The sequence below is a fragment of the Bos grunniens genome, chromosome 1 (genome assembly GCF_055505025.1).
Source record: "Bos grunniens cultivar Pamir isolate PY7600 chromosome 1, Bosgru_T2T1.0, whole genome shotgun sequence".
In the NCBI taxonomy this organism is placed as follows: domain Eukaryota; kingdom Metazoa; phylum Chordata; class Mammalia; order Artiodactyla; family Bovidae; genus Bos; species Bos grunniens.
The window spans coordinates 48444341-48470470 of record NC_141165.1 but is presented as its reverse complement, the minus strand read 5'-3'; the positions used below and the strand labels follow the sequence as shown (position 1 = coordinate 48470470).

At 38.0% G+C, this 26130-nt stretch overlaps 1 protein-coding gene across 2 annotated transcripts in view; it reads right to left on the bottom strand.

The window, feature by feature from the left end:
• RSRC1 (arginine and serine rich coiled-coil 1) overlaps positions 1 to 26130 on the bottom strand; it is a 440840-nt gene that overhangs the window by 65086 nt on the left and 349624 nt on the right. The window lies entirely within an intron of this gene.

Below are 26130 nucleotides of genomic sequence, written 5' to 3'. Positions count from 1 at the left end.
TCCTGGATTAATAATAGGGCATAGTAAGGTACAAATGTCCAGAATTGGCCGGATCATGATTTGGTGTAAACAAACTTAGCTTCTTCTATTCAAACACAGTGGCTACTTGTCTAATCATACTAACCTTGCACAAGTTTAATCAGGGTTTACATAAACTATTTGCTTTGAAAACTATTCTCTATTCCATTTCTTCTTACATCAAGTAATAGCTGTAATTTAGAAAACATTTTCATCATATGTTATATTAATCCTCTAATTTTCCTGTTTAGCAACATGATTTAGAAAATGAAGGACATAGCCCTATTAATCCCAGAAAAATAAACATATATATATATATATACTTTCAGAAAAGGTCAATTACCGTAAAAATATCACATAAATATATTTCTAGTAGTAGAGAAAAAGAAGGCTGATTTTCTGTAAAACTTTTTGGTAATAGAATTATTCTTGGATGTCCATCCGAACTTCTAAGAGCAGGATTACAGCTTGTTAGTCTGCCAGTAAGCCTAAAAGTATGTTTTGGGAAATAAAATATACGGAGGATAAAATATTCTATTTAGAAACTAGGTCCAACTTCATTATTTATTATACATATTGATTAACGTGTAATCAATAATTTAATGCCCTTAAAATATTTATCTCTGAATATATTATAGCCATACATCTTGTGGTCAAAGGCAGATTATAAGGTATGCTGTAGGAGATAAACATTTACACCCTCTAATTGGATTTTGTCCATATTTCTTTTATTAGAGCAAATACTTTGCTATAGCAAACATATACTGATATCATTAAAGGTATTAGTAAGACTTGAGGGAATTCCCTTGTGGTCCAGTGGTAGGACTCTGAGCTTTCACTGCAAGGGGACATGGGATTGATCCCTGATCAGGGAACCAAGATTCCATGTGCTGCTGAGTGTGGTATCCTCTTCCCCAAGAAAAAAACTTGAGCCTTACTAACATTAACAGTTGTAAGTTGCAAAAATTATTTGCATTTCATCTGTTTTCTGTTAACAGGTAATTACTGTTTTCAAATACTAATACTATAATCAAGGCAGAGTTCTTAACTTAGGCTAAGCCATCATCATTCTTATATTAAATACAACCTGATTCATGCTAATCTGCTAACTTGCTAATTGCTCTTCCTGTGTGAACACTGGCTTATGTTTGATCTTCGGCAAATAGATATGTCTCATTATTACTGCTAAAAATTAAATGTTAGGTAACTTGACATGTAGATAATGTTGCCAGCTTATTCAAGTAAACATCAGTTTTCTCCTCAATAAAGTCAAGATCTTTCAAACCCAGTGTAAAAGCAGATTTATATTTATAATTATTTATAGATTGTTTCCATACTGTTTCATTTCCCTGAGAAGATGTTGTAGTATAATACTCAACACAGCACAGTATTAATTGATCCATTTTCAGCTGGACAAACATCTTTTGTGTTGATAACATACTACTATCATAGCCAAAAACTGTAAAAAAGAAGCTGTATCTTTCGGATTATAACTATAGGAAGGAACAGGTGGATAAAATCACTTATTTCTGTAATATCACTACGCTTCATACAACGAAACTGATACACAAAAGGTGATTTGCAGAAAATTTTAAAATAAAAAGGAAAGTTGTCATTTACAAGTAATAACTGTGACCTACATATTTTTGGGTATTTTTCTCATTATTTAGAGAAAAACTCACAAAAATAACTCACTGAAAATGTTATCCACTATTTCACTATTTAGCCTTGGGCTAAATAAACATTTACGGTTGGGCTGAGGAATGATATCAGCAGCATAAGATGTCCTTCCATTTTGTCTAACAACTAATCAGGCACCTATCCATGAATGAAAGCACCTTAATGGGAGGTGTAGAATCCAGCACCATATGCCAAAGGGCCTGGGAAGACTCTTACCCACTTGTGTATCTGGTAATAGACAGATCTCATTATGGATGTGAAACTAACAGGAGCTGGAGAATCCACCACAACTCCTCCAGGCCACAGCCTGGGAAAAACCTGGAGACTTGAACAGAAACCCACGGAGAGAGATTCTGTAGAAGTTCAGCTTTCCCAAGGGGAGATTTCAGCATGTTGCTGGAGAAACAACAAAAGAGTTTGGATGCACTGGAGAGAGAAAGAGGAGCTTGCCTTGCTCACTCAAGGCAACACTGCACCACTGAACTGGCAACGACTTCTCTTGTGATGGAGAGGGAGAGCAGTAAGTGAATGTTCAGCATCCACAGCTGTGTGGGATGCTGTTGGAGAAACCTGTATCTCATCAGCAGTACCCAGAGGACAGAGGTAGGAACTCCATGACTCATTGGAGGAAGGAAATCAGGAAAGAGGCAGATAAGAATGTCAGAGAGCATGAGAGGGATGCAATTATGGGGGACTCCATTCAGGACTTCAGGGCTAAGTTCCTTGTGTGCACTCCCAAGTGTGCTCATTCATTGGTAAATCAATGAGAGCTCATTCATTGGTAAATGAAGTGCTCTCAGAAAAATAGACCAGGTCTGCGAACAAAGAGAAATCACAAACGAGCTATAGCACCATCTTTGAAAAACAAAAGAGAAGTTTCCAGCAACCAGCCTGGTGAACAGTAAGAATGAGAGAAACATAAAAGCTTAAGGATTCTACCATAAGAGAGAGTAAGGAGCAGGTGTATCCATACGAGATCAGAGAAAGTTCCAGATATAATAGGACCAAAACCCAGTATATTCCATCTGAAGGCAACTAGTAAAGATTTTGGAAGGTGTCTCCTACTTTAAATGCAAAAGCAGTAATGCAAAACTACAATAAAAATGAAAAATCAATGAAACATACCACTGAGAGGTAAAAAGAATCCTCCAATAACTGAGCACACTGGAATTTCATGATCTGATATAGAATTCAAAACAGTTGTTTTGAAAAAATTCAATGAGCTACATGAAAACAAAGAAAAACAATTCAACAAAATCAGAAAACAATACATGAACAAATGTGAAATTTAAAAGACAGAAATCATTAAAAAAAAGAAACAAACACAAAAAAATTCTGGAGCTGAAGAATTAAATGGATGGAATGAAAAAAAAAATTATAGAAAGCATCCATATTATAGTAGACCAAGCAGAAGATAGAATAAGTGAATTAGAGGTTGCTGCTGCTGCTGCTGCTGCTAAGTCGCTTCAGTCGTGTCCAACTCTGCGACCCCATAGACGGCAGCCCACCAGGCTCCCCCATCCCTGGGATTCTCCAGACAAGAATACTGGAATGGGTTGCCATTTCCTTCTCCAATGCATGAAAGTGAAAAGCGAAAGTGAAGTCGCTCAGTCACGTCCGACTCCTAGTGACCCCATGGACTGCAGCCTACCAGGCTCCTCTGTCCATGGGATTCGCCAGGCAAGAGTACTGGAGTAGGGTGCCATTGCGGAATTCTGAAACAACAGTTATTGGACAAAAAAGAAAATAGAATGAAAAAGAGCAAAGAAAGCCTACATGATATGGAACTCCATCAAATGTACAAATATTAGAGTAATTAGGGTTCCAGAGGAAAAAGAGGGTAGAAAATTTGGTTAAAGTAATAATAGCTGAGAACCCCCCATACTTGGGGAGAGACTTAGGTATTCATGTTTATGAAGCTAACAGATTAACCCATCCTCCATAAAAAAAGACTTTATCCAAGACATAGTACAATGAAATTGTCAAAATCAAAGATAAAGAGAATTCTGAAGGCAGCCAGAGAGGAGAGAAAAAACAAAACAAAACACCAAACATTATAACCTACAAAGGAATGTCCCATCAGGCTATCAGCAGAGTTGTCAGCAGAAACTCTACAGGCCAGGAAAGAGTAGACTGGCATATTTAAGGTGTTGAAGGGAAACAAAACAAAACAAAACAAAAACCTGCCAGCCAAGAATACTGTACACAGAAAAGCTATCCTTCAGATGCAAAGAAGGAATAGACTTGCCAAGAGAAATGAAAGCTAAGGAAGTATATCACCACTAGATCTGCCTTGCAAAAAATGCTGAAAGGAGCTTTTCAAGATGAAAAAAAAAAAAAGGATGTTACTCAGTGACATGAAGACATATGAATGTATTCAACATACTGGTAAAGGTAAATAGTGAGATTTCACAAACCTAATTTTGTAGTAGGATGGTATATTAAGCATTTAACTATATTAAATATAAAGGTCAAAGGAAATGAGTATTAAAAATAACTACAGTATAACTTGTTAAAATACATAATATAAAAAGAGGTAAATTGTAACATCAAATTTACAACAGGGGAGATTAAAACGGTGAAGCTTTAGTATGTGATCAGTGTTAAGTTGTTCAGTTGCTAAGTCGTGTCTCACTCTTTGCAACCTCATGAACTACAGCACACCAAGCTTTCCTGTCCTTCACTATCTCCCTGAGTCTGGTCAAACTAATGTCCATTGAGTGGATGATGCCATCCAACCACCTCATCCTCTGTCATTCCCTTCTCCTGCCTTTAGTCTTTCCCAGCACCAGGGTCTTTTCCAATGAGGGTTAAGTTGCTATCAGCTTAAAATAGATTGTTTTGCTATATGATGTTTTATATAAGCCTCATGGTGACCATAAAGGAAAAAACTAGAGTAGATTCATAAAAGGTAAAGGAAGGGGATGTTTGGCTCTAGTTGAGTGTGAGTGATCACACCATCATGATTATCTGGGTTGTGAAGATCTTTTTTGTACAGTTCTTTGTGTATTCTTGCCACCTCTTCTTAATATCTTCTACTTCTGTTAGGTCCATACCATTTCTGTCCTTTATTGAGCCCATCTTTGCATGAAATGTTCCCTTGGTATCTCTAATTTTCTTGAAGAGATCTCTAGTCTTTTCCATTCTATTGTTTTCCTCTATTTCTTTGCATTGATCCCTGAGGAAGGCTTTCTTATCTGTCTTTGCTATTCTTTGGAATTCTGCATTCAAATGAGTATATCTTTCCTTTTCTCCTTTGCCTTTCACTTCTCTTCTTTCAATAGCTGTTTGTAAGGCATTCTCGGATAACCATTTTGGCTTTTTCCGCTTCTTTTTCTTGGGGATGGTCTTGATTCCGGCCTCCTGTACAATGTCATGAACCTCCGTTTTTGTTCATCAGGCACTCTGTCTATCAGATCTAGTCCCTTAAATCTATTTCTCACTGCCACTGTATAGTGATAAGGGATTTGATTTAGGCCATACCTGAACGGTCTAGTGGTTTTCCCCACTTTCTTCAATTTAACTCTGAATTTGGCAATAAGGAGTTCATGACTTAAGCCACAGTCAGCTCCTGGTCTTGTTTTTGTTGACTGTATAGAGCTTCTCCATCTTTGGCTGCAAAGAATATAATCAATCTGATTTCGGTGTTGACCATTTGGTGATGTCCATGTGTAGAGTCTTCTCTTGTGTTGTTGTTGGAAGAGGGTGCTTGCTATGACCAGTGCGTTCTCTTGGCAAAACTCTGTTAGCCTTTGCCCTGCTTCATTCTGTACTCCAAGGCCAAATTTGCCTGTTACTCCAGGTGTTTCTTGACTTCCTACTTTTGCATTCCAGTCACCTATAACGAAAAGGATATCTTTTGGGGGTGTTAGTTCTAAAAGGTCTTGTAGGTCTTCATAGAACCATTCAACTTCAGCTTCTTCAGCATTACTGGTCGGGGCATAGACTTGGATTACTGTGATATTGAATGGTTTGCCTTGTAAATGAACAGAGATCATTTTGTCTTTATTGAGATTACATCCAAGTACTGCATTTCGGACTCTTTGTTGACTACAAGGGCTACTCCATCTCTTCTAAGGGATTCCTGCCCACAGTACTAGACATAATGGTTATTTGAGTTAAATTCACCCATTCCAGCCCATCTTAGTTCACTGATTCCTACAATGTTGATGTTCACTCTTGCCATCTCCTGTTTGACCACTTCCAATTGCCTTGATTCATGGACCTAACATTCCAGGTTCCTATGCAATATTGCTCTTTAGAGCATCGAACCTTGATTCTATCACTAGTCCCATCCACAACGGGGTGTTGTTTTTGCTTTGGTTCCAACCCTTCATTCTTTCTGGAGTTATTTCTCCACTGATCTCCAGTAGCATATTGGGCACCTACCGACCTGGGGACTTCACCTTTCAGTGTCCTATCTTTTTGCTATTTCATACTGTTCATGGGGTTCAGATAATGATGATGGTGCAATCACTCACACTCACCTAGAGCCAGACATCCTGGAATGTGAAGTCAAGTGGGCCTTAGGAAGCATCAGGATGAAGAAAGCTAGTGGAGGTGATGGAATTCCAGTTGAGATATTTCAAATCCTGAAAGTTGATGCTGTGGAAGTGCTGCACTCAATATGCCAGCAAATTTGGAAAACTCACCAGTGGCCACAGGACAGGAAAAGGTCAGTTTTCATTCCAATCCCAAAGAAAGGCAATGCCAAAGAATGCTCAAACTACCACATAATTGCACTCATCTCACACGCTAGTAAAGTAATGCTCAAAATTCTCCAAGTCAGGCTTCAGCAACACATGAACCATGAACTTCCAGATGTTCAAGCTGGTTTTAGAAAAGGCAGAGGAACCAGAGATCAAATTGCCAACATCTGCTGGATTACTGAAAAAGCAAGGGAGTTCTAGACAAACATCTACTTCTGCTTTATTGACTATGCCAAAGCCTTTGACTGTGTGGATCACAATAAACTGTGGAAAATTCTGAAAGAGATGGGAATCCAGACCACCTGACCTGCCTCTTGAGAAACCTGTATACAGGTCAGGAAGCAACAGTTAGAACTGGACATGGAACAAAACTGGTTCCAAATAGGAAAAGGAGTACATCAAGGCTGTATATTGTCACCCTGCTTGTTTAACTTATATGTAGAGTACATCATTGTTGGAGAACACTCTTGAGAGTCCCTTGGACTGTAAGGAGATCCAACCAGTCCATCCTAAAGGAGATCAGTCCTGGGTGTTCATTGGAAGGACTGATGTTGAAGCTGAAACTTCAGTACTTTGGCCACCTCATGCGAAGAGCTGACTCATTTGGAAAGACCCTGATGCTGGGAAAGATTGCAGGCAGGAGGAGAAGGGGATGACATAGGATGAAATGGCTGGATGGCATCACTGACTCAATGGACATGGGTTTGCGTAGACTCCGGCAGTTGGTGATTGACAGGGAGGCCTGGTGTGCTGTGGTTCATGGGGTTGCAAAGAGTTAGACACGACTGAGCGACTGAACTGAACTGAAAGGAAGGGAAAACAGAATAAACCATCATGGAAAATCACAAACAGAGGGAAAAAGAAACAATGCAACTACAAAACAGCCAGAGAACAACAAATAAGATGGCATTAGTAAGTCTATCTGTGCTTACCTGCTCAGTCCTGTCCAACTCTTTGCAACCACATGGACCTTAGCCCACCAGGGTCCTCTGTCCATGGGATTCTTGAGGCAAATACTGGAGTAGGTTGCCATGACCTCCTCCAGGGGATCTTCACAACCCAGGGATCAAACCTGCATCTCCTGCATTGCAGGCAGATTCTTTACTGCTGAGCCACCGGGAAAGTCCTTAGAAAGTCTACACATATCAATAATTACTCTAAATGTAAATGGACTGAATTCACCAATCAAAAAGCATGGAGTGGATGGATGAATTAAAAAAAGAAAAAGACCCATGTATACACTACAAGTCTACAGGAGACTCACTTCTTTTTTTTTATTTAAATTTTAATTGGAGGGAAATTATTTTACAATATTGTATTGGTTTTGCCATACATCAACATGAATCTGCCACGGGTGTGCACGTGTTCCCCATCCTGAACCCCCCTCCCACCTCCCTCCCCATACTATCCCTCTGGGTTATCCCAATGCACCAGCCCTGAGCATCCTGTATCCTGCATCAAACCTAGACTGGCACTTCGTTTCTTATATGATATTATACACGTTTCAATGCCATTTCCCCAAATCATCCCACCCTCTCCCTCTCCCACAGAATCCAAAAGACTGTTCTATATATCGGTGTCTCTTTTGCTGTCTCACATACAGGGTTATCATTACCATCTTTCTAAATTCCATATATATGTGTTAGTATACTGTATTGGTGTTTTTCTTTCTGGCTTACTTCACTCTGTATAATAGGCTCCAGTTTCATCCACCTCATTAGAACTGATTCAAATGTATTCTTTTTAATGGCTGAGTAATACTCCATTGTGTATATGTACCACTGCTTTCTTATCCATTCATCTGCTGATGGACATCTAGGTTGCTTCCATGTCCTGCCTATTATAAACAGTGCTGCGATGAACATTGGGGTACATGTGTCTCTTTCAATTCTGATTTCCTTGGTGTGTATGCCCAGCAGTGGGATTGCTGGGTCATAAGGCAGTTCTAGTTTCAGTTTTTTAAGGAATCTCCACATTGTTCTCCATAGTGGTTGTACTAGTTTGCATTCCCACGAACAGTGTAAGAGGGTTCCCTTTTCTCCACACCCTCTCCAGCATTTATTGCTTATAGACATTTGGATTGCAACCATTCTGACTGGCATGAAATGGTACCTCATTGTGGTTTTGATTTGCACTTCTCTGATAATGAGTGATTTGAGCATCTTTTCATGTGTTTGTTAGCCAAATGTATGTCTTCTTTGGAGAAATGTCTATTTAGTTCTTTGGCCCATTTTTTGATTGGGTCGTTTATTTTTCTGGAATTGAGCTGCAGGAGTTGCTTATATATTTTTGAGATTAATTCTTTGTCAGTTGCTTCATTTGCTATTATTTTCTCCCATTCTGAAAACTGTCTTTTCACCTTGCTTATAGTTTCCCTTGTTGTGCAGAAGCTTTTAATTTTAATTAGGTCCCATTTGTTTATTTTTGCTTTAATTTCCAATATTCTGGGAGGTAGGTCATAGAGGATTCTGCTATGATTTATGTTGGATAGTGTTTTGCCTATGTTCTCTCTAGGAGTTTTATAGTTTCTGGTCTTACGTTTAGATCTTTAATCCATTTTGAGTTTATTTTTGTGTATGGTGTTAGAAAGTGGTCTAGTTTCATTCTTTTACAAGTGGTTGACCAGATTTCCCAGCACCACTTGTTAAAGAGATTGTCTTTAATCCATTGTATATTCTTGCCTCCTTTGTCAAAGAAAAGGTGTCCGTAGGTGCGTGGATTTATCTCTGGGCTTTCTATTTTGTTCCATTGATCTATATTTCTGTCTTTGTGCCAGTACCATACTGTCTTGATGACTGTGACTTTGTAGTAGAGCCTGAAGTCAGGCAGGTTGATTCCTCCAGTTCCATTCTTCTTTCTCAAGATTGCTTTGGCTATTCGAGGTGTTTTGTATTTCCATACAAATTGTGAAATTATTTGTTCTAGCTCTGTGAAAAATGCCGTTGGTAGCTTGATAAGGATTGCATTGAATCTATAGATTGCTTTGGGTAGTATACAGGAGACTCACTTCTGATCTAAGGACATACACAGGCTCAAAGTGAAGGGATGAAAAAGATATTCCAGGCAAATAAAAACCAAAAGACAACAGGAGTGGCTATACTTATATCAAATAAAACACTTTAAGCAAAAAAACAATAACAAGAAACAAAGAACATAATGTCAACTAATGTCTCAATGGGTCAAGAAGATATAACAATCATAAATATATACCATCATGACAATTTTTTTTTGGATATGACACCAAAAGCACAAATAATAAAAGCAAAAATCAAGTGGGAATGTAACAAACTAAAAAGTTTCTATACAACAAAAGAAATAATCAACACAATGAAAAGGCAACCTACAAAATGGGAGAAAATATCTGTAAGCCATAAATTGGCTAAGGGATTAATATCCAATATATATAGTAAGGAAATCATATAACTTAGTAAGAGAAAAATAATCTGATTTGAAAATGAGTCAATGAGTTCCTCAGTGAGTTTGTTGAGGAATTCCATAGATATTTCTCCAAAGAAGACACCCACATAGCCAGTAGGTACATGAAAAGGTACTTGACATCACTAATCATTAGGGAAATGAAAACCAAAACCATACTGAAGTAGCACCTCACACCTGTCAGAATGGTGACAATCAAGAACACAAGAGATAACAAGTGTTGACAAGAATGGGGAGAAAAAAGAACTTTTTTGTGCATTGGTGGTGAGAATGTAAATTGGTCCAGCCACTATGGAGAATAGTAAGGAGGTTCCTCAAAAAATTAAAAATAGTACATATAATCCAGGAATTCCACTTCTGAGCACATATCCAAAATAAATGAAAACAGAGTATTGAAAAGGTATCTTCATTTCCAGTTTTATTGCCGCATTATTCCTGATAGCCAAGATACACAAACACCCTAAGTGCCTGTTAATGAATAAATAGATAAAAAAGATGTGACTTATATACATTCAATGAAATATTATTCAGCCACTAGAAAGAGAGAAATCCTGCCATTTGTGACAACTCAAGGAAGGACCTTGAGTTCATTACTATTTGACTGAGATAAGTCAAATAGAGAAAGACAAAAACCATATGATATCATTTATATGTGAAATATAAAACTCATTTATTTAATTCTTCCTTTTTAGGTCTTCGTTGCTTTGCATGGGCTTTCTCTAGGTGCAGCAAGTAGCGGTTACTCTTTAGATGCAGTGTCTGAGCTCCTCATTGTGGTGGTTTCTCTTGCGGAGCACAGGCTGTAGGTGCACAGGCTTCAGGAGTTGCAGCATGTGGGTTCGGTAGGTGCAGCTTTTAGGCTCTAGAGCTCAGGCTCAGTAATTGTGGTGCACAGGCTTAGTTGTTGTGCAACACGTGGAATCTTCCCAAATCAGGGATCAAACCCACATTCCCTGCACTGGCAGGTGGATTCTTATCCATTGAGCCACCAGGGAAGACCCCAAAGAGCCAAACTCATAAAAATAGTGGTTACAAGGGGCTTGGGTTGGGAGATGTTATAAGGGTACAATCTTGCAACTAGTAGACAAATAAGTTCTGGAGACATAATAAACAGTGTTCATTCGAGTGTTTTTCTTCTAGTCTATCTTCCAGTTCTTTAACTCCTTTTTTTTCCTCTGCCTAGATGACGCTTAAGTCTTCATTAAGTTCTTGATTTCAATTAATGTATTTTTCAGTTTATACTTTCTTTTAACTTTTTTAGTTTCCATTTCTTATCTAAAATTCTCAGTATCATCTTTTATTTCCATGAATATATTAAGCAGAGGAATGTTAAAATCTGCAACAACTCAATTATCTTGATCCTCTATAAATCTGTCCCTATGGACTGCTGTTTCTCTGTCCTCTTGTTTCTCATTGTTCTTCACCTTGTCTTGTTTTTTCATATGCCTGGTGATTCTTAATGGATGTCATATAGAAACAATTGTAAAGATAATTTGAGGATTAGGATAATGCCACCTTCTTCCAGAAAAGGTTTATATATGGTTTGGTAATTAGCTAGGGGTACTGGCAACCTTGACTCATCTTAATTCAATCAGGAATTGAGATGATTCAAAACTGGGCTTCAGCCCCCATGGGTGCCTGACTATTTCTGGTTCATCCTTACTTTTAAGGAATAATCTATTAAAATCCCAACCCAAAGCCTGGTGGTTTTATCAGAGTCTTCTCTTCCCTGACAGGTCCTGAACTCTAGATTTTGTCTCTATAGCTTCATAAAGCTCTCAAAATCTCTGCTCAGATTCTTAGCTTTGCAGTGACCTTTATAAGAATTGACATCACCTTTTTAAGAATGCTACTACTGGAATAATTCTAGGGGAAAACTAGCTCCAACTGTGTGCTCACATTATTTTCTTTAAAGAGGGACCCATACTTCTCCTCTAGGCTCTCTCTCATATCTTCAAACATATCTTTTAATATTTTGATCAGATTTTCTGTGTTCTCAGAGGAAGGTGAGATCAAATAAGATCATCCTACCACATCATCTTTATCCCATAAATCTTGATATGTGGTCTTATATTTTCCACTGTGATTTCCTTTTTTCATTATGGATCACTGAAGAGAGCTAGTTAAAGTATTTTAAAAATTAATACTAAAAGAGCAATTACTACCATTTTATAATGTCTATAAAATGGTTTCATATCTACTGTATCACAACCACATCCTAAGATGGTAGAGAGATTATCATTCTTATTTATTTTTTCATCCTTATTTATTAACAGACACAAAGAGTGGACTTAAAGGGACCACTTAAGATGATACAGAGGATGAGAAAACATTACTATCCTTGTTTGAATTTATTTTATTGCTGGCATGTTTGTGTCTTCCTCCTCTACAGTGTGAGCTCTTCCAATGTAGGGGCCTCAATTTCTTTTTTCATTGCTCTCTTCATATGATTTAAACAGTACCCAGCATGTACCAGACAGTCAGTATATTTTTTAAATTGATAAAAGGCATAAAAGGAATGAATAATAAAAGAATGATACTCTTTGTATGGCAGTTCTGAGTAACGAAAATTTATGTTTATGCAGTCCTATGGAGTTATGAAATGATTTTTTAAACACTTTATACATTTCTATTTATAACAATTCTAGATAGATTTTTATTATCTTTACCACTTTAGAGTCACAGTGAAGTTAAGAGACTCAGTCACAGAATCAGTAAATGGCAGGGCTAGGACTCTGAACCTCATTCTCTTACTTCAGCTACAAAAAGATGGGGCTGTTTCCACTACAGTATAATTGACTCCTTATATTGTAATGGCTTCCTCAGATTTCTTCCAGACTACACACCTGTGGACATTCAATATGTATGTCAGCTTTCTAATGTTTAATTTATAGTGGAAATAGCTGGTTGAAAAGAAAGCTGTAGTTTCATTTGGTCTTGAAATTTATGTGTGTAGAGCAGAGAAAATATTTAAATTGGTAAGCAAACACATGATAGTCATTCATTGGAGGTCTAAAAACGGTTAAATAGGTATCAATATTTACCTGATGGTTAGATAGGAATGCAGTAGACAAGTGTGAATTCGTATACACAAACACCTTACTGAAAATAAGTAAAATGTTATCTAGATTGGCTTCCAAGCCTGTACAGAGTACAGCTGCGCATATGAAGCACAAACATTATTCAGTTCAGTTCAGTTCAGTAGCTCAGTTGTGTCCAACTCTTTGAACCCCATGAATTGCAGCACGCCAGGCCTCCCTGTCCATCACCAACTCCCGGAGTTCACTCAAACTCACGTCCATCGAGTCAGTGATGCCATCCAGCCATCTCATCCTCTGCCGTCCCCTTCTCCTCCTGCCCCCAATCCCTCCCAGCATCAGGGTCTTTTCCAAGGAGTCAACTCTTCACATGAGGTGGCCAAAGTACTGGAGTTTCAGCTTTAGCATCATTCCTTCCAAAGAACACCCAGGACCTATCTCCTTTAGAATGGACTGGTTGGATCTCCTTGCAGTTCAAGGGACTCTCAAGAGTCTTCTCCAACACCACACTTCAAAAGCATCAATTTTTCGGCACTCAGCTTTCTTCACAGTCCAACTCTCACATCCATACATGACCACTGGAAAGACCATAGCCTTGACTAGATGGACCTTTGTTGGCAAAGTAATATCTCTGCTTTTGAGTTAGTGAGCTATAATATAAGGAAGGACGGTTTTCACTGCTAAAAAGTTAGTTAAAAATGAACTAGCACACATCACACATTTATTGGACGTGTCAAAACTGAGGAACAAATAGCTGATGTCATGTAAACATGACAGATAAAACTATATGCAAAAGAAAGGTTAAAAATATTTAACAATCCAGTTCTTGCAGACAAGGAATCAAGTGGACAAGAAAGGACAAATCACTGTTGAGGGAAATAAGACAGATGGCTAGACTAAGTAACTGACTGTTCTTGAGTGATTTTTAGACTAAATAAGAACTTGAAGGATAAAAATATGGAATAAAGCAATGGATCCTAGCTAAGCAGATTAATTTTCTTCTTAAAGAAATCAGTTCTCTAACATTAGAGCTACTGTGTTAAAAGGCTATACAGATGTATAAAAAATACATTATGAAATATGTAGAATTATTAAATCTGATACATGGGAGTACAAATTTCCTAAAGGAGTATTTAAAATCTTGGAAAGGAACTATCTAATAAAGTAAGATGGGGGTGGGGGGTGGTAAACTTTCAAATTCTTCTTTGCACCTAAGAAGAAAATCATACTGTGTATTATTACATTGTACAGCCAATTCAGGAGAGAGCTAGAAAGGACAATCCTTATTTCTCTCTAACTTACTTATGTCAACATGCCAACTGTATAAACACTGACTGCTAAATGATACCCTTGTGTCTGTTAACCCTTCTAACTTCACTCCAACCTTCTTATAATGGGTGTCCAGAAGGAATAAAGGGTGCCTCAGAACCCCAAACATTTATCTTCTCTGGTCTTAGGCAAGGAGTCACAGTGGAGGGAAAGAGGGATTGTAACAGTTCTCTCTCGGGGTGTCACAAGATATGGTACCAAGTGTGCTTTGTGCTAGGGACCTCAAAGCGTGGGGGAGCCAGGACCTCTGAGAAAGAGGAGGTTTAGCTCTGGGTCCAGGCTCTGAAGGATGGAGTGGACTTGACAAATGAGTGTCTCCCACTGACCAGCCAGTCACTGGGGAGAAAAGCAAGTAGAGACTACAGGAAAAGTCCATAGATGCCTTGACAAAACGTGCCTCCAACTGGAGAACTTCACCTTCTGGGGTCCCAGAAACCCAAATGAGGCAACATAAAATGGGTACAGATCTATCTGAGGACATAAGAAAAACAGTAAACAAGCACTTAAGAGTTAGAGGGTGAGATCCAGAGAAGAAGGCAAAGGATAGAGGGCGAGCAATTTAAATCACACTATATTTGAAGACTGATTGTAAGGATGCAGGATGTTTAAAGAGGGGGAATGGGTTTGTGCACTGTTTTCACTACTTACTAGCCACAGAGCAAGTTATTAAGCCTTAGTTTTCTATCCTCCCTACAATACGGGGATAATGGCACAAACCTCACAGAGTTCACAAGGATTAAGAGAGTTAAAATATGTTAAGTATATGAACATTGCCTGGCACCCCCTTTTTTCTTTTGCATTACTAGTACTTTTTACCCCCAGCTTTGCTAAAGGATTAACAACAACAGAAAAGAAGAAATTAAGGCTAATCTATTTACTTTTTGTCAAGTAGACATGGAAAAGGTTTGATGGGTTTCAACTTAAACAAATGAGATTTGAGGATTCTTCTAAGTCTTCACTTGAATTATTTAATATTATGTTTGTATTATCACTATCCACCATTTCCACAAATAATTTAGAATGGGTTGCCTAACACTGCAACAACAAAAATATTTTAAGTAGAAAACTAACAAATGGAGAGATTTATTTTGAATAAACACAAGGAGGGGGACAGGAGGTGCAATTTAAAAACCAATATACTGAGAGGAGCCAAGATGGCGGAGGAGTAGGACGGGGAGAACACTTTCTCCTCCACAAATTCATCAAAAGAGCATTTAAACGTCGAGTAAATTCCACAAAACAACTTCTGAATGCCGGCAGAGGACATCAGGCACCCAGAAAAGCAATCCAACTCTTCGAAAGGAGGTAGGAAAAAATATAAAAGACAAAAAAAGAGACAAAAGAGGGAGGGACGGAGTTCCGTCCCGGGAAGGGAGTCTTAAAAAGAGAGAAGTTTCCAAACACCAGGAAACCTTCTCACTGCCGAATCTGTGCCGAGCTTTGGAAGCACAGAGGGCAACATAACAGGAAGAAAAAATAAATAAACAATTAAAACTCGAGGATTGCGAGTCCTACGGTAACTCCCCCAGCGGAGAAGCAGCGCAGACGCCTGCACGCGCCATTAGCAAGCGGGGGCTGGGCAGGGAGGCGCAGCGCGGGCTGCATCGCTTAGAGTAAGAATCTGGCCTGAATACCCTGAGCACTATCTGAGCAAAATAATTTGGGCTAGCAAACCAGACTGTGGGATATCTACCACGCGAAAAGCCAGCCCTAACCTAAGACCGCCAGGCCCGCGCACGGAACAAAGAACTGAACAGAGATAGCCGGCTGCAGACCTTCCCCCTCCAGTGACAGGCAGCCAGAGCCGGAAGGGGGCAATCGCAGCCCCAGAGAGACATTATCTATAAAACTGTAAGCAGGCTTCTTTGCTAACTAAAACTTCTTGGGGGTCTGGACGGTTAACATCTGCCTGAGAAGGTGCGCCGGTTTTACACCCAGATAACCGAGTGGTGGGGAGGCGATAAGTCTCAGCATTGGCGCTCGCCAAACACCTCATCACTTGAGCTGCTCGGACCTGGGAAGAGCACAAAACTCAGGCCCAACTGAGTCTGCGCCTCTGAGGACTACCCGAGTGCCTGAACCTGAGCGGCTTGGACCTGGGAGGTGCATGCAGCCCAGGGCCGGCCTCGGATTGTTCCCGGCGGAACAACCTAGAGCCCGAGCAGTGTGGGCAGGGAGGCTACACGCGCCGTGAGCGGGGGCAGACCCAGTGTGGCTGAGGCGCTGCGAGCGCACGCCAGTGTTATTTGTTTGCAGCATCCCTCCCTCCCTCCCCACAGCGCGACTGAACAAAGAGAAGAAATACAGCTCCACCCATCAGAACACCGACACAAGCTTCCCTAACCAGGAAACCTTGACAAGCCACCTGTACAAACCCACACACAGCGAGGAAAAGCCACAATAAAGAGAACTCCACAAACTGCCAGAATACAGAAAGGACACCCCAAACTCAGCAATTTAAACAAGATGAAGAGACAGAGGAATAGCCAGCAGATAAAGGAACAGGATAAATGCCCACCAAACCAAACAAAAGAGGAAGAGATAGGGAATCTTCCTGATAAAGAATTCCGAATAATGATAGTGAAATTGATCCAAAATCTTGAAATTAAAATGAAATCACAGATAAATAGCTTGGAGACAAGGATTGAGAAGATGCAAGAAAGGTTTAACAAGGACCTAGAAGAAATAAAAAAGAGTCAATATATAATGAATAATGCAATAAATGAAATTAAAAACACTCTGGAGGCAACAAATAGTAGAATAACAGAGGCAGAAGATAGGATTAGTGAATTAGAAGATAGAATGGTAGAAATAAATGAATCAGAGAGAATAAAAGAAAAACGAATTAAAAGAAATGAGGACAATCTCAGAGACCTCCAGGACAATATTAAACGCTACAACATTCGAATCATAGGGGTTCCAGAAGAAGAAGACAAAAAGAAAGACCATGAGAAAATACTTGAGGAGATAATAGTTGAAAACTTCCCTAAACTGGGGAAGGAAATAATCACCCAAGTCCAAGAAACCCAGAGAATCCCAAACAGGATAAACCCAAGGCGAAACACCCCAAGACACATATTAGTCAAATTAACAAAGATCAAACACAAAGAACAAATATTAAAAGCAGCAAGGGAAAAACAACAAATAACACACAAGGGGATTCCCATAAGGATAACAGCTGATCTTTCAATAGAAACTCTTAAAGCCAGGAGGGAATGGCAAGACATACTTAAAATGATGAAAGAAAATAACCTACAGCCCAGATTATTGTATCCAGCAAGGATTTCATTTAAGTATGAAGGAGAAATCAAAAGCTTCTCAGACAAGCAAAAGCTGAGAGAATTCTGCACCACCAAACCAGCTCTCCAACAAATACTAAAGGATATTCTCTAGACAGGAAACACAAAAATGGTGTATAAATTCGAACCCCAAACAATAAAGTAAATGGCAACGGGATCATACTTATCAGTAATTACCTTAAACGTAAATGGGTTGAATGCCCCAACCAAAAGACAAAGACTGGCTGAATGGATACAAAAACAAGACCCCTACATATGTTGTCTACAGGAGACCCACCTCAAAACAGGGGACACATACAGACTGAAAGTGAAGGGCTGGAAAAAGATTTTCCATGCAAATAGGGACCAAAAGAAAGCAGGAGTAGCAATACTCATATCAGATAAAATAGACTTTAAAACAAAGGCTGTGAAAAGAGACAAAGAAGGTCACTACATAATGATCAAAGGATCAATCCAAGAAGAAGATATAACAATTATAAATATATATGCACCCAACACGGGAGCACCGCAGTATGTAAGACAAATGCTAACAAGTATGAAAGGAGAAATTAACAATAACACAATAATAGTGGGAGACTTTAATACCCCACTCACACCTATGGATAGATCAACTAAACAGAAAATTAACAAGGAAACACAAACTTTAAATGATACAATAGACCAGTTAGACCTAATTGATATCTATAGGACATTTCATCCCAAAACAATGAATTTCACCTTTTTCTCAAGCGCACATGGAACCTTCTCCAGGATAGATCACATCCTGGGCCATAAAGCTAGCCTTGGTAAATTCAAAAAAATAGAAATCATTCCAAGCATCTTTTCTGACCACAATGCAGTAAGATTAGATCTCAATTACAGGAGAAAAACTATTAAAAATTCCAACATATGGAGGATGAACAACACCCTGCTGAATAACCAACAAATCACAGAAGAAATCAAAAAAGAAATCAAAATTTGCATAGAAACGAATGAAAATGAAAACACAACAACCCAAAACCTGTGGGACACAGTAAAAGCAGTCCTAAGGGGAAAGTTCATAGCAATACAGGCACACCTCAAGAAACAAGAAAAAAGTCAAATAAATAACCTAACTCTACACCTAAAGCAACTAGAAAAGGAAGAAATGAAGAACCCCAGGGTTAGTAGAAGGAAAGAAATCTTAAAAAATTAGAGCAGAAATAAATGCAAAAGAAACAAAAGAGACCATAGCAAAAATCAACAAAGCCAAAAGCTGGTTCTTTGAAAGGATAAAAAAAATTGATAAACCATTAGCCAGACTCATCAAGAAACAAAGGGAGAAAAATCAAATCAATAAAATTAGAAACGAAAATGGAGAGATCACAACAGACAACACAGAAATACAAAGGATCATAAGAGACTATTATCAACCATTATATGCCAATAAAATGGACAACGAGGAAGAAATGGACAAATTCTTAGAAAAGTACAACTTTCCAAAATGAAACCAGGAAGAAATAGAAAACCTTAACAGACCCATCACAAGCACGGAAATTGAAACTGTAATCAAAAATCTTCCAGCAAACAAAAGCCCAGGTCCAGACGGCTTCACAGCTGAATTCTACCAAAAATTTAGAGAAGAGCTAACACCTATCCTGCTCAAACTCTTCCAGAAAATTGCAGAGGAAGGTAAACTTCCAAACTCATTCTATGAGGCCACCATCACCCTAATACCAAAACCTGACAAAGATCCCACAAAAAAAGAAAACTACAGGCCAATATCACTGATGAACATAGATGCAAAAATCCTAAACAAAATTCTAGCAGTCAGAATCCAACAACACATTAAAAAGATCATACACCATGACCAAGTGGGCTTTATCCCAGGGATGCAAGGATTCTTCAATATCCGCAAATCAATCAGTGTAATACACCACATTAACAAATTGAAAAACAAAAACCATATGATTATCTCAATAGATGCAGAGAAAGCCTTTGAGAAAATTCAACACCCATTTATGATAAAAACTCTCCAGAAAGCAGGAATAGAAGGAACATACCTCAACATAATAAAAGCTATATATGACAAACCCACAGCAAACATTATCCTCAATGGTGAAAAATTGAAAGCATTTCCTCTAAAGTCAGGAACAAGACAAGGGTGCCCACTTTCACCATTACTATTCAACATAGTTTTGGAAGTTTTGGCCACAGCAATCAGAGCAGAAAAAGAAATAAAAGGAATCCAAATTGGAAAAGAAGAAGAAAAACTCTCACTATTTGCAGATGACATGATCCTCTACATAGAAAACCCTAAAGACTCCACCAGAAAATTACTAGAACTAATCAATGATTATAGTAAAGTTGCAGGATATAAAATCAACACACAGAAATCCCTTGCATTCCTATACACTAACAATGAGAAAACAGAAAGAGAAATTAAGGAAACAATTCCATTCACCATTGCAATGAAAAGAATAAAATACTTAGGAATATATCTACCTAAAGAAACTAAAGACCTATATATAGAAAACTATAAAACACTGGTGAAAGAAATCAAAGAGGACACTAATAGATGGAGAAATATACCATGTTCATGGATTGGAAGAATCAATATAGTGAAAATGAGTATACTACCCAAAGCAATTTATAGATTCAATGCAATCCCTATCAAGCTACCAACAGTATTCTTCACAGAGCTAGAACAAATAATTTCACAATTTATATGGAAATACAAAAAACCTCAAATAGCCGAAGCGATCTTGAGAAAGAAAAATGGAACTGGAGGAATCAACCTACTTGACTTCAGGCTCTACTACAAAGCCACAGTTATCAAGACAGTATGGTACTGGCACAAAGACAGAAATATAGATCAATGGAACAAAATAGAAAGCCCAGAGATAAATCCACGCACATATGGACACCTTATCTTTGACAAAGGAGGCAAGAATATACAATGGATTAAAGACAATCTCTTTAACAAGTGGTGCTGGGAAATCTGGTCAACCACTTGTAAAAGAATGAAACTAGAACACTTTCTAATACCATATACAAAAATAAACTCAAAATGGATTAAAGATCTCAACGTAAGACCAGAAACTATAAAACTCCTAGAGGAGAACATAGGCAAAACACTCTCTGACATACATCACAGCAGGATCCTCTATGACCCACCTCCCAGAATATTGGAAATAAAAGCAAAAATAAACAAATGGGACCTAATTAACCTTAAAAGCTTCTGCACATCAAAGGAAACTATTAGCAAGGTGAAAAGACAGCCTTCAGAATGGGAGAAAATAATAGCAAATGAAGCAACCGACAAACAACTAATCTCAAAAATATACAAGCAACTCCTACAGCTCAACTCCAGAAAAATAAATGACCCAATCAAAAAATGGGCCAAAGATCTAAATAGACATTTCTCCAAAGAAGACATACAGATGGCTAACAAACACATGAAAAGATGCTCAACATCACTCATTATCAGAGAAATGCAAATCAAAACCACTATGAGGTACCATTTCACACCAGTCAGAATGGCTGCGATCCAAAAGTCTACAAATAATAAATGCTGGAGAGGGTGTGGAGAAAAGGGAACGCTCTTACACTGTTGGTGGGAATGCAAACTAGTACAGCCACTATGGAAACAGTGTGGAGATTCCTTAAAAAACTGGAAATAGAACTGCCTTATGATCCAGCAATCCCACTGCTGGGCATACACACTGAGGAAACCAGAAGGGAAAGAGACACGTGTACCCCAATGTTCATCGCAGCACTGTTTATAATAGCCAGGACATGGAAGCAACCTAGATGTCCATCAGCAGATGAATGGATAAGAAAGCTGTGGTATATATACACAATGGAGTATTACTCAGCCATTAAAAAGAATACATTTGAATCAGTTCTAATGAGGTGGATGAAACTGGAGCCTATTATACAGAGTGAAGTAAGCCAGAAGGAAAAACACCAATACAGTATACTAACGCATATATATGGAATTTACAAAGATGGTAACGATAACCCTGTATACGAGACAGCAAAAGAGACACTGATGTATAGAATAGTCTTTTGGACTCTGTGGGAAAGGGAGAGGGTGGGAAGATTTGGGAGAATGGCATTGAAACATGTGAAATGTCATGTATGAAACGAGATGCCAGTCCAGGTTCAATGCACGATGCTGGATGCTTGGGGCTGGTGCACTGGGACAACCCAGAGGGAGGGTATGGGGAGGGAGGAGGGAGGAGGGTTCAGGATGGGGAACACATGTATACCTGTGGTGGATTAAAAAAAAATTAAAAGAAAAAAAAAAGGAAAAAAAAAAAAAAAAAAAAAAACCCCAATATACTTATGCCAGGCCTCCAAGTTGGCTCAGTGGGTAAAGAACCCGGCTGCAATGCAGGAGACATAAGAGACGTGGGTTCAGTCTCTGGACTGGGAAGATCCCCTGGAGAAGGGCATGGCAAACCACTCTAGCATTCTTGTCTGGAGAATCCCATGGACAGAGGAACCTGGCAGGCTACAGTTCACTGGGTCGCAAGGAGTCAGACACAACTGAAGGGACTGAGTGTGCATGCACTCATACTTATGCCATAAATAAGAAATTCATGTTAGAAGTCAAAATGCACAGAAAAACAGTAATGCTTATAAATGGATTTAAAACATAATTAGAACCCTTAAGTGCAGACTAAAGATAAAAAGCAGAAAACCTGAGCAGTTATACTCAAGCATTCAATAATACAAAAATAAATCAAAAGGAGAAAAGTTGAAATGATTTTTAATTATATGTTAATCAAACATTTTCAAACACAGAGAGAGAAAAAGTCAAACATTTATTAGATCAAAGAATAAGCAGGAAAACTGAACTGAAAGATTTCATTTTTCCTAAAATATAGTACAGAATTAGGAAAAAAAGTGCTTATTTTTAAAGAAGGAAACTATAAAGCCAAACTTTATTGTTGAATGAAGTAATGTAACCTTTATATAATTCAACAAAAATGGAAAGAGTTGGAGAGTAAATGGTTCAAAAAAAAGAGAGTTTATGTAAATATGCAGTGATATTCGATACACGGAAAATCAGCTGGGCTGTGTAAGGACCACCAAGGGCAGTTTAAATGGGGTCTCACTGTTTAAAGAGTGGAAGACAAAGAGTTACCCTGGACAAGTTTCGGCGAATAGCCTGACTTTCATCTTGGATACAGTACTTGCAAACATAATTATGATATTGATTTAAGAACACTCAAAGAAAAGGATTGCGTAATAGAATGTATTTGCAAGGCACAGATCTTGCTATGCTAATACAATCATTTTTTGAGATGACAGAGAATGGATAAAGGGAGCTGGGTGGATCACATTTATCTACATTTTAAGAATGCTTTGAACCATGTGCTGCATATCAGCATGCTGAGAAATTAAGAGATGACTTGTATAAGTGATGTGATAGACTGAATTATTAGAGGCTTATAGTTAGAAATAAAAGATTATTATTCTTTCAGATGCAGAAATATATACACATACATATACAGATGCATCTCAGGTTTCAATTTGCAGCTGGACTAATTATATGAAATAAAATAAATGAAGCTTATGCATTAATCATTTTCAGGGAAGTTTAACTTGATAGCATTCAAGCATCTAGACAACCCACAAGAAAAAAATTCTAGAAACAACAACAAAAATCTGGCTAATAATTTACTTTCATTCACAAAATACAGGGCAAAGGAAACATACTGAATGAAACACACCTTTAACCTTTTAACATTAGTGTCATATAGGTTGCCTTACCAGTAGAATTTTTCTTCAACATTTGTGGTAATAATTTTCCCACATTTTTCCGGATAAACAGAAAATTCAGTTAGCTCAGGTAAAAACTTGGCAAGTCCATACTAGCAAATATTGATAGTATTTTGAAATTCATTGATTTCTTTTTGATTAGTTGTAACTCTTTAGAAAAGTAGTCCGAGTGAAGTCCTGTCTTAGCGTAAAGACCTAACAGGGTTAGATTATACTTTCCATGATGTTATTTGGGATCAACTTCAAGCTCAGGATAAGTTACTTAAGCAGGATTTAAAAGAAGGAAAGGTAAACTGGTCATTCATTCATTTATGCAGTAATTAAGAAACTGTGTATCTACTACATGTTAAGCACTGTGGATACTAAATCCTCTACAATCCTAGAATTTATACTCTGGTTAGAATGACAGGCTTATAAAGATGCTAATTAAAACAGCTATGAATGGAGGGAGGTGCTTTTCTAACAATTTATGGGTATTGAAATGGGAACGGCTAAGTGCAAGGTCAACTGACTTAGTGAAAATCAAAGTGAAAAAATATTTTCAAAAGAATTACCATATTACCTTCAAGTATCTATAGTTACTTAAATTTTTAATTAAATTTATTTATTTTTAATTGAAGGATAATTGCTTTATAGTATTGTGTTGGTTTCTGCCATACATCAACATGAATCAGCCATAGGTATACCTATGTTCCCTCCCTCTTAAACATCTCTCCCACCTCCCTCCTCATCCCATCCCTCTAGGTTGTTATAGAGCCCTGGTTTGAATTCCCTGAGTCATACAGCAAATTTCCATTGGCGTATTCTTAAAAAAATCTTTTAAAAGATGTTTAGAGCTAATTTAATGGGAAAAAAAAAAAAGGACAGACTCTTAGAAATATTGATTGTCATCGTGTTACACAAGGGGCTCTGAAATTTTAAAAAGTTTCTTTCAGCATTTAAAAGCAGTATTTTGGAACACATTATCAGGCTTCAATTCCTTGAAAGCTTCCAGAAGAAACAGTTACTAGAGGAAGCATTCATATTATATATTTTTTTCATAACAATAAATCACCCAGCAATTTCAATATCCGTGGTTACCATATCAATGTCATCTGCTTTCAACTGGTTATGACTCCAATTAAGATTTGAATTAATGGAATCAGACTAATAACTATTGCAATATATATTTACTGTGTTGGTTGATAATAAGTGCCACACTTGTAATTTATAGCACCACAATGTTTTATAAGGGCTATTATGTCATTAATTAGTTACATTGATCAGAATACCACATAACACAGCAGTACTAAAATATTACAATTTGCTTAGACTATTTTACATTTAGTATTATATCTATTTGTACTACATATGACCATAAGCATAACTGAAATCAGATTGTTTCCATGAACAAAACCAAAATGTGCATTTTAGAAAGCCAAAAGAAGAGAATTCTACTGAGGAATTTTGCCAGCAGAATTCATTCATTTTTTTCAATATACCATAAAATTAGTTGATCTAGGACAAGAGCATAAAGTCAGGACTTACAGGAGTCAAGGTAAGAACTCTATATACACATTTAGTTGGAATCTCCTAATCTGTAGGGTTCTGTCACTTGAATCTACAGTTGCCCCCCCAACCCCTGCTTTGAGGGCTTGGTTCTGATGGAATGGTGCTTTTAAGAATTCTACATCATCATACTAAAACATTTTAGGTTCTATAAGGTCTCAGCTTCTAATTTTAAGTTGGGGGGGTGTAAAATTTTTTGTGGTTGTCATAGTAAAAGGAAGGCAATACGGAAAAATTCTCAATTTTCAGATTTAGACAACAGCACTCAAAGACAATAGCTGGAGGAGGGCAGGAGGAGAAGAGGACGACAGAGGATGATATGGTTAGATGGCATCACTGACTCAATGTTTGGGTGGACTCTGGAAGTTGGTGATGGACAGGGAGGCCTGGCATGCTACTGTTCATGGGGTTGCAAAGAGTCGGACATGACTGAGCGACTAAACTGAACTGACTCAAAGACAGTATTTTGGAACACATTATCAGGCTTCAACTCCTTAAAAGCTCACAGAAGAATTAAACTCTGCTAATTAGCCAACAGAGTGATATGATTACCAGTCCAAGTGGATCATCAACTTAACTGACTGAGAAAGAGTTGCCTGGATCTTGCTTTAAGCACTGAAATTTATGACAGTATATATAAAGCCTCTGAGAATGAAAAATGCAAAATTTTCACTCACATACATCACAGCAAACTGAAGGATAAACACAATTTGTTAGGGGAGATAAAAATGTGTTACATTTCTGTGTGTAATATTTTTAGGGGGTGGCTTCAATGTTATTTAAAGAAATAATCTACAAAAATTATGATGAATTTCTAAATCTGAATTACGACTGACATTTCTGACATTTCCTAATTTATTGTTCCATCTTAACAGCATTTTTATTTAAAATTTTATTGGCAAGAACACTTTTCTTCATCACTGCTAAAATATTTCAAAATGTACCCATAAGATCAATCCATTTTTATGACTAATTTTGATAATTAAAGATAAAAGTTAGAAGGAAGAAACTAACACTAGTTCCACTGTATGATTTTGTATCTTTTCTGTTTCCCCAGATACTTATCACTGCTGCTGCTGCTGCTACTAAGTTGCTGCAGTCGTGTCCGACTCTGTGCGACCCCACAGACGGCAGCCCACCAGGCTGCCCCGTCCCTGGGATCCTCCAGGCAAGAACACTAGAGTGGGTTGCCATTTCCTTCTCCAGTGCATGAAAGTGAAAAGTGAAAGTGAAGTCGCTCAGTCATGTCCAACTCTTAGCGACCCCATGGACCGCAGCCTACCAGGCTCCTCTGTCCTTGGGATTTTCCGCTTCTAAACTAAC